Source organism: Mastomys coucha, chromosome X (genome assembly GCF_008632895.1).
Source record: "Mastomys coucha isolate ucsf_1 chromosome X, UCSF_Mcou_1, whole genome shotgun sequence".
Lineage (NCBI taxonomy): Eukaryota > Metazoa > Chordata > Mammalia > Rodentia > Muridae > Mastomys > Mastomys coucha.
This window is the reverse complement of record NC_045030.1, coordinates 101,908,506-101,909,201: the sequence shown is the minus strand read 5'-3', so window position 1 is coordinate 101,909,201 and position 696 is coordinate 101,908,506.

Sequence of the window (696 nt, the reverse complement as noted above, 5' to 3'; positions counted from 1 at the left end):
CACAAGGGGCCCTACCCCCCTTGATCACTAATTGAGAAAATGCCCCACAGCTGGATCTCATGGAGGCAACTGCCCAACTGAAGCTCCCTTCTCTGTGATAACTCCAGCCTGTGTCAAGTTGACACACAAAACCAGCCAGTACAATTATCATGTGTGCATGATAATACACACGTAGAGGATAGAGGGCAAGTTTATAGTATTAGGGCTAGGGACTAAACTTGGCTCCTTAGGCTTTTGAGGCAAGTGTCCTTATCCAACGAGCCATCTCACTAGCCTTTAGGACACTATTAAAAGTAACCATGTGAGCCCTGTGGTGGTGGCATATGCCTTCATTCCCAGCACTGGGGAGGCAGAGGCAGAGGCAAGAAGATCTCTGCATTTGAAGACAGCCTGGTGTACAGAGTGAGTTCCAGGACAGCCAGGGCTACACAGAGAAACCCTGTCTCTAAAACTAAAAAAAAAAAAAAAAAAGGTCGTGATTTCAAATCCAGCAACCACATGGTGGTTCACAACCATTTGTAATGAGATCTGACTCCCTGTTCTAGAATGTCTGAAGTCAGCTACAGTGTACTTACGCATAATAAACAAACAAACAAATATTTGGGCCAGAGCAAACAGGGACTGAGTGAGTGGTATTTTAAATTGGCAAGCCCAGTCTGCAAATTGCTTGTGATTCTTTTTTTAAAGATTTATTTA